This window comes from Mytilus edulis, chromosome 8 (genome assembly GCF_963676685.1).
Source record: "Mytilus edulis chromosome 8, xbMytEdul2.2, whole genome shotgun sequence".
Taxonomy (NCBI): Eukaryota; Metazoa; Mollusca; class Bivalvia; order Mytilida; family Mytilidae; genus Mytilus; species Mytilus edulis.
This window is the reverse complement of record NC_092351.1, coordinates 2,574,957-2,583,731: the sequence shown is the minus strand read 5'-3', so window position 1 is coordinate 2,583,731 and position 8,775 is coordinate 2,574,957.

Here is an 8,775-nt window from a genome sequence, read left to right as displayed (position 1 = left end):
TATTCAGTGTGCACCACATTTGTTATGTTATTTCTTCATAGACAGAAAAAATATTACAGTCATTTCTAATAATTTAATTCTCAATTCCATTTTAAACCGGAGTAAATCATGAAAAAACATGATAAAATTATGTCTATGAGCTGATAAACAAAACGACGTCAGTCAATCAAAAGACACGTTACATTCAAAATTAAATTATTTTGTATTGTATAATTGTTTGATTGTATTGCCCGACCCTTCAGGGTGTAATTTTGCAATAAAGATTATATCTATATCATAACCGTGCTTTAAGCGACACGCATATGCAGGTCATAAATTAATTTGTTGAATGAAATCAAATCAGTAACTACTGATGGATACCGTAGAATGTCGACAGGAGTTTTGAGCGATAATTTCTTAACAAGGGTTGTAATTCTGAATCCACGGGGTCGCAAAGAATCTTGTGTTAGCTTCGAACGTAGGAGGTTGTTGATACCTAATCTACACTGATATCCACTATACACACTTAAGAACTTGGAATCAAATACATATATTAGTAACATGTAGCCAGGAAAATACTGAAAGATAGAACTGTTTGCTTCAACACATTATGGTTCAGTGAGTTTATTAACATTGTTACGTGCACAGTACTTTAAAATATTTCCATAAAAGTTCGCTAAAATACTCGCGTAACAGTCATCTTTAAGTGCATACGATACAGTTTTGATTCCTTATTGAAATTTTGATGAAAATTTGCATATAGGCTATGTTATACTTGATACAATTTAGTAGTAAATTGAGGTCGAGATTTCGGATATTTGCTTAACTTTCGGATTTGTGGACGCATTTTTCCATACGGTAGATATACATCACTTTTTTGTTGTAAAAGATACATTCTGGTACAGGATTGTGTAAATGTTCGCTTACGTCGCCAAGGTCGCCAACATTTATGAAATTATTACTGTTCGCCAACGTCGCCAACGTCGCCAACATTTACAAACAAATTAATGTTCGCCAACGTCGCCAACGTCACCAACATTTATGAACACATTACTGTTCGCCAACGTCGCCAACATTTATGAACACATTACTGTTCGCCAACGTCGCCAACGTCGCCAACATTTATGAACACATTACTGTTCGCCAACGTCGCCAACATTTTTCAACACAATACTGTTCGCCAACATCGCCAACGTCGCCAACATTTATGAACACATTACTGTTCGCTAATGTCGCCAACGTCGCCAACATTTATGAAATCAATACTGTTCGCCAACGTCGCCAACGTCGCCAACATTTATAACACATTACTGTTCGCCAACGTCGCCAACGTCGCCAACATTTATGAAATCAATACTGTTCGACAACGTCGCCAACATTTACAAACTCATTACTGTTCGCCAACATTTATGAAATCAATACTGTTCGCCAACGTTGCCAACATCGCCAACATTTACAAACTCATTACTGTTCGCCAACGTCGCCAACGTCGCCAACATTTACGAACTCATTAATGTTCGCCAACGTCTCCAACGTCGCCAACATTTATGAAATCAATACTGTTCGCCAACATCACCAACATTTATGAAATCAATACTGTTCGCCAACGTCACCAATGTCGCCAACATTTACAAACTCATTACTGTTCGCCAACGTCGCCAACGTCGCCAACGTCGCCAACATTTACAAACTCATTACTGTTCGTTAATGTCGCCAACGTCGTTAACATTTACAAAATCATTACTAATAACTGTTCGCCAATGTTGCCAATATTCAGGAAAACATTACTGTTCGCCAGTGTCGCTATCATTGCCAACCTTTACGAAACCTGTACTGTTCACTAACATTTACTGTTCGCCAAGTGTACGCTAACTTCGCCAATTTTTTAGAATTATTATTGTTCGCCAACCTTGACATAATAATTATTGTTTACCAAGTTCGCCAACATTGTTTTAAATGTAATGTTGGCCAACTTATTGAAGTTTGCCAACTTAGCCAAGTTCACCAACATTTATTTTTGTATGTTTTTATATTTACCAACATTTCGAACATTATTTTTTATTTACTGTTTGCACAGTTTGCAAAAAATATGTTTTATGTTTTGTTTAGCATGTTTGTAAACATTAAATTTAGATAGAAATATATTATTATAACTTTATGGCGAAAAATTAAATTCGGATTTTGGCCTAATGTATCCGTCCTTAATTTTGTCTCTGGAAATACACAAGTTGTCAACATCCGTTTTCTCTAACCTTTTATTGAGTCTTACTTGGTGCTAGATAACATTATAATGCTGTGAAATGGTATACAGTATGTCCCTTAAGTTATTTTTGTAAGTTTCAAACATTAAATACCGACTAAAAAATAGTGCAAAAGTGATTCCATACTGTTTTTTTTAATTTAAATTATTTGCGAATGTCCATGAGTCAAGACCAGCATGTTTTAACTTATAAGAATATTCCTTTTTACACTATTACTATCAGACCACTCAGGGACTAAATGAGACATTTTTAAAAGGGGGGTTCTAGCCTTCATCTGTTCACGCTTAACTTATGAGTCCAAGAGCCAGACGCTCAATTTTTTGAAAATTTCAGTTGGATTCTGTTGGCTTGTAGAGGAAATTTTACAAGCCCGAGAGCAATTTTAAAACCAATGCCGTAGGACTTGTTGTTAAGCTTGAAGACTGGGGTTGCCAACTTATGATAAAAGGGGGAGGGTCCAACTAAATTATGTTCCCATTCTAATGCATAGTTTGTAAATTTAAAACTCCCACCCCCCTTGACGACAGTAAACTGGTTAATATAAAATAAATTAATGTTTTTGTCTTAAAATTATTAAAAAATTCATAAAGTCAAAAGAAAAATTGAATTAGAAAGTAAATTTAAATAAATTTTTTTTTAAACAAAGCGAAAGGAATAGTCATGGTATTTAGCGTCATTGGGGGACTAATAAAGGACGAAATTGTTTATAAAATCGAATTTTACTACAATATATGTTTAAACCATAATCATCTATTCTAATGGAAATATTTTTTATTGCTTTTTTTTTAATATATTTTGGACATTAACTTATTTTATCGTACTGATTTTATTTACCAGTAAGAAATTTTTAGAAATTTCCAATTTGTGGGCCCAAAGACATGAAAGAGAACAATTGTAATAATTTAAGGGTACAGTTCATGTATATTCCTAATTAATTTATTCCTTTTCTTATTTTGCTAGTATTTTTTTGGCTTATAAACTTCTTGAAACATGAGGTTTAATTTTTAATCTTTACACAATTATTTATAAATTTCCCTTATTTTATTGAACAGAAAATTATTTTTTAAATGATTTCTTCAACAAAGTTTATATTAATATGATCAGTCATTGTTAGTTATGATTGTGGACAGGTGTTGTTACTGATAGTGTCAGAGCTACCAAGTATAACAACTGAATATACATTAAGGATTAAGACTAAATTTAGAAAAAAATGGGGGAAACAATTAAAGAATTGTGATATATTACTCTTTTTAAGAGTAAATGATATTTACACTAAAACTTTTATTTTTTAGCATGATTTATAGGGTAAAAGTTATAGTTTTGAGGGATTGAAACTTAGAGAACTTATAATGAAGGCATATATAGAAACATAAATGGTGTTTATAATTTTAAACACATTTATTGTATCATGTTATGGTGTTATAATGGAGATGAAATTATAAAACAAATATTTGAAAACATGTGTATTCATTGGTCTACACTATATTTTAATTTTTATCATTACCCGCATGATTTTGATTTTTCTTTTAATCTGATGTTCAGTAATTGTCGTTTGTTTATGTGGTTCATAAGTGTTTTTCGTTTTTTATGTAGATTAGACCATTAGTTTTCCTGTTTGATTGTTTTTTTCACTAGTAATTTCTGGGGCCCTTTATAGCTAGCTGTTTAGTGTGATCCAAGGCTCCGTGTTGACAAGCTTACTTTTACCTATAATGGTTTACTTTTATGAATTGTGACTTGGATGGAAAGTTGTGTCATTGTAACTGATACCACATATTCTAATATCTATCATGTCTATGACATCCTGTTTGATATAAATTATAAAAAAAAAGGATAGAAAAATATGTTTTCTTGAATTTGACAGTTATATATGCATATGATGTGAAGATAAACCTGCTTTTCATTGAAGAATTTTTTTTTTAACATATATCTTGGGAGTTTCATAGCACTGTTTTATTTTTATTTAGTCTTTTTATAAAATTATAAAATGTTTTTGAAATTTGAGGATACATGGTTAAATTAATTTTAAAAGCTTGTAAACAGGAAAAAAAGTGTTGAAAATTTGTTTACTTCAACTCTTCCAGCTTTGTGCAGTGACGGTTATTTTTTTTTAAATACAATGAAATCTTATGTGAAATTTTGCTGATTTACTGGACAGGATAAAACTTTATTCATATCAAGTATTTTTTTATTTGAATATGTTGACACAAATAAATTATGCACACTTTAAAAAAAAATTAACAAAGACTGATATAATAAATATAGGAAAACAATGGTGGTATTAATTCTAGTAATAATACAATAGTAAACATGGTAAAGTTAAATAAATACATTGAAATTTTTACAATTTTTATTATTGACTTATAGTTCTTTATAGATTGGAAATTTGCACTTTCTGTTGTTTTTATGCAATTTACTAATGAATTCATAAGCCAATGTTTTTATTATGTTTATTGATATGCTTTAACCACGGTTACTGCATTACAAAATTGTGATCAATTTAGATATTTGTAATATATTTATTTTTCTGTTTAAGAATTATGGTACTTTATAAATATTAAAATAGGCATAGAATGTTGATGGTTATAAACGCCTGAAAACGCGAAACCCAATTTGATGTTAATTAAATTTTACAACTTAATTCTTGTTACCTTTTGATGTATTACAATGTACCTTAAAAAATCTATAATACTGAAATTACGAGGTCCAATTTGTCAGCCGTCATCACGTAAAAACGACGAATCAAAGAATTCAACTTTATATATAACTAATATAGTACTAAGGTGTAGATTAAAAATTACACCACTCCAGGCCCTTTTGTTTTCCACGTAATTAATATTGCCAATAATTAAGAAGTTCCGGGTCGAGTCCGATACCGATACCAATTGTATATTCACCTGTTACATATTACCTTATCTGTACGTTCCGCATCTGACAGGCGTACCAACAAACGGTGTATTCAGGATTAATATGCTATATACACGGGTCATAATCACAGGGTTGGAACTACTAAATTGTCGAATTGTTACCTATTGTAGTATTTTAATCAGTAAGACTTTCTAAGATAACAATACGAATACTAAAAATCTGGACTAAAAATAAGGCGTATAGGTAGTTTTCAATTTGTTAGCGGACATGACGTAAAACAGCGAATCAAAGAATTCAACTTTATTTATAACTAATATAGGACAATGCTGTTGATTAAAAAATACTTCATTCCAGGACCTTTTGTTTTTGCAATAATTAATATTACCAATAATTGATAAGTTCCAGTTCGACGGGTTCAAACAGAAAGATTTGAAAGCAGAGAAAACCGTGTATCTTATAATCGGCATGACTTTATCAGATGACAATACTAATACTAAAATAATGCTTGCGCATAGTTATATACTTTAATTCAGTCACGGACCCGCGATATCACGGGTGTGTTCTAGTTTGTCATAAATGTACAACATGTACATAGAGAAAAATAAGTAGGACTAGTTAATTTCCGGACATAACTTTAGTTCAAGAGAATGGATCTGTATGAAATTTAAACTCAAGGATAGAAACTTGAGAAGGAAAGTTGGGATTGATTTTGGGGGTTATGGTCCCAACAGTTTAGGAATTAAGGTACTAAAAAGGGGTCCAAATAAGCATTTTATGAAGATATTAATTTGATGTTTGGTTTTTTATTTTATCATTGCAAGTTACAAAGAAGCTTGAATTTTGTTGCAGTCTAATGATTTTGAGCAGAGTTATGGTCCTTTTACTTTTGAAAATTCACTAAAATAATCAGTTTTCCTTACCTTTTTTGTCATTCTTGAATATATGGATTTGATAATTAGTATATGAATTTATCATAACAAGTAACAGTTCAAGTTTAAATTTTTGATTTGGTCTGATAATTTTGTGCAGAGTAATGGTTGTTGGGATTAGAAAATTATCTGAAATAATCAGTTTTAAACACTTTTTTTGTCATGCTTAAATACATTGACTTGATATTTGTTTTAATGTTTGGCGAGGTTGGCGACGTTGGCGAACAGGGGTATTGTTTAGAATGTTGGCGGCGTTGGCGAACAGAGGTACTGTTTAGAATGTTGGCGGCGTTGGCGACGTTGGCGAACAGAGGTACTGTTTGGAATGTTGGCGGCGTTGGCGACGTTGGCGAACAGGGGTACTGTTTGGAATGTTGGCGGCGTTGGCGACGTTGGCGAACAGGGGTACTGTTTGGAATGTTGGCGGCGTTGGCGACGTTGGCGAACAGGGGTACTGTTTAGAATGTTGGCGGCGTTGGCGACGTTGGCGAACAGGGGTACTGTTTAGAATGTTGGCGGCGTTGGCGACGTTGGCGAACAGGGGTACTGTTTGGAATGTTGGCGGCGTTGGCGACGTTGGCGAACAGGGGTATTGTTTGGAATGTTGGCGGCGTTGGCGACGTTGGCGAACAGGGATACTGTTTATAATGTTGGATACGTTGGCGACCAGGGGTACTGTTAAAAATGTTGGCGACGTTGGCGACAAGGTTGGCGGGTTGGCGAACATTTCCCTAATCCTGTACTAGCCTGAAAAGATAAACAAAAAAGTTACGGTCATCTTTAAAAGTTACGCATATCATGTGTCGGTTTCGACCATCATCCAAAATACTATAATTGAAGTTACAACCATCACACATTTTAAAAGAAACGACCATCATGCTTGAATCATGAGTGACTATTTTACGAAAACTGGAATGATTTTATGTATCAAACTTGGTTTCATTATTAAATCATTCACGATAAGTGTATTAGTATGAGACAAACAGTTTGGTTAAAATAAACCTTTTACTGCACGAAAATCGGAAAAGAAAAACTGATCCCTAGAGTTGTTTTCCATTTTCGGATGGTCGTAACTTCAAGTTACGACCATCCGCCTACCACCAGTGACTTTAGATGACCACGGATTAGTTTATTTTCAGGCTGTATATTTTTGACATATAGCTCTCAACTGTTTTTGTTATTGAACATCATCGGCGTTTGAATAGTTGTCTTTAAAAAATCCTGATAAAGGTAAATCAAGAATTGCACTTTCTACGTTTCAAATGTATAAAATGTTGTTTTCACTTTTTTCTAGAAAAAATATAATTCATGCTCATGTCTAATATTTTGCTATCCAAACAGAGATTTATATCTTTAAATTGATTTACATTTCATTTTCTATGTTTTTTTTTGTTTGAACCCTTTCAGTATGTTATTAATACTTCCTTCCGTATATCTTCAGGCAAGTACTTATCTAATTGTTTCAAGTGTTTGACCACTAGAATGTTATGTAGTATTTCCGACTACAGATTAAGTTTTCGCCGTCTTAAGATTGATTTTCATTACGGTATGTTTAAAAGAAAGGAATCCCTTTTACATAATTCGATCTGTTTTCGAAGTTCATACACAGGAATAAAGTTACTTTCGTGTATTTCACATGAAACTGGCATACATTTAGATGAATTATTAATTGTCGTATTCACTTCAAACGAGTTTATAAATGAAACGCTCATGAATGTAAATGTTTATAAATTGAGATTCAGATGAATCTCGTGTGAATTTCACGTACACTTTAAAAAATAAACTATTCGGTATTTTCATTATTTTAATTCAATTTGGTAATTAAGATGTTATTTGAATTTCATGTCGTTTTAAAATTTTAATTTTGGCATTGCATAAATCGTGTCTTCTTTGTCCGTTAATTCACTAAACCCCTGGGATGTGTTTTAGTTGATTCAAATATCGGATTTAGTTTAAACATATTTTATTTGCTGAATTAAAGCAAAATAGATTAGACACAAGTAAATCATACTTATGAAATCTTCTCCATAATACAATATGAAGTTACAATAATAGTATAATATAATGGACATGCATATAAAACAAACAATTTATACAATATAATACTAGCTTTCATAGGTGAACAAAAAGGAGAGAAAGTAAAAAGAGAAAAAGAAAGTTTGAAAAGTCGTATAATTCTGTGACGATGACTTGAATTCAAATATCGGATGTATGATGTTTAAGGATTATTTGTTCTGGGCGTTAAACTTGATTTCAAAACTTGCAAGTACTGTCAAATCGTATTATGTGTTAACTTGGCCTGTTGATACAATTTGTATCGCATTTTTTGTTAGCTAATGTTTATTTACTTTTTGCTATATCTCGTCTCACTTTTTTAAATATATATTCAAACTTAGTATGTATATTATTTAGTATGACGATAGATTTTTACTTCTGTCCTCGTACTAAGTGTAAAAAAAATATTTATTTCATACTCCTTGTATACCTTACAACAAAGTTAATTTTGTTTACCCGTATACTTTATTTTATTTAATGCCATTTTGTCCACGGTCAAAGTTGTCTTTCTGATCTCACCCCCTTTTCTATATTAATTTTGTATTGACATTGTATCAGATTAAAATCCATTCGGTAAGTGTATATTCACTTGTTTTTGTTAATTTGTCTTTTGATTGAGTTAAACAATTTCAACTGAACCATTGTTTAAGTTAGGGTGAAGGTTGGCACCTAAAAACGTTTAA